Source organism: Geospiza fortis, unplaced genomic scaffold, assembly GCF_000277835.1.
Source record: "Geospiza fortis unplaced genomic scaffold, GeoFor_1.0 scaffold657, whole genome shotgun sequence".
In the NCBI taxonomy this organism is placed as follows: Eukaryota; Metazoa; Chordata; class Aves; order Passeriformes; family Thraupidae; genus Geospiza; species Geospiza fortis.
In genome coordinates this window covers 161,536-162,101 of record NW_005054481.1, presented here as the reverse complement: position 1 = coordinate 162,101, position 566 = coordinate 161,536, and positions in this window count along the sequence as shown.

Sequence of the window (566 nt, the reverse complement as noted above, 5' to 3'; positions counted from 1 at the left end):
GCTGGGGGATGCTGCCGGGGCAGCCGGCTGGAACGCTCTGGCTGCTCGGGGGAGGCTGGGACAGGCTTGGGATGTGCCCATCTCTGCCTCACACGGATCCGCTGCCAGATCCCAGATCCCTGCCCATGCACAGATTCCCTGCCAGAGCCCCATCCCTGTCCATGCACAGATCCACTGCCAGAGCCCAGATCCCTCTCCACTCCCAGATCCACTGCCAGATCCCAGATCCCTGCCCATGCACAGATCCACTGCCAGAGCCCAGATCCCTCTCCACTCCCAGATCCACTGCCAGATCCCAGATCTCTGCCCATGCACAGATCCACTACCAGAGCCCAGATCCCTGTCCATGCACAGATCCACTGCCAGAGCCCCATCCCTGTCTGAGCCAAGAGCTGGCTTTGCAAAGGGCTGGTGGCAGCAGCACAGGGCACCAGGATTTCATACTCGGAGCTAGAGGACAAGAGCAGCAGTGGGGAGGGACACTGGTGACAGGGACCCGCCATGGACAGGGATGCACCTGATTGTGCAGAGCAGGCAGGGGAGCTGCTCTGACCCCCTGCTCCCAC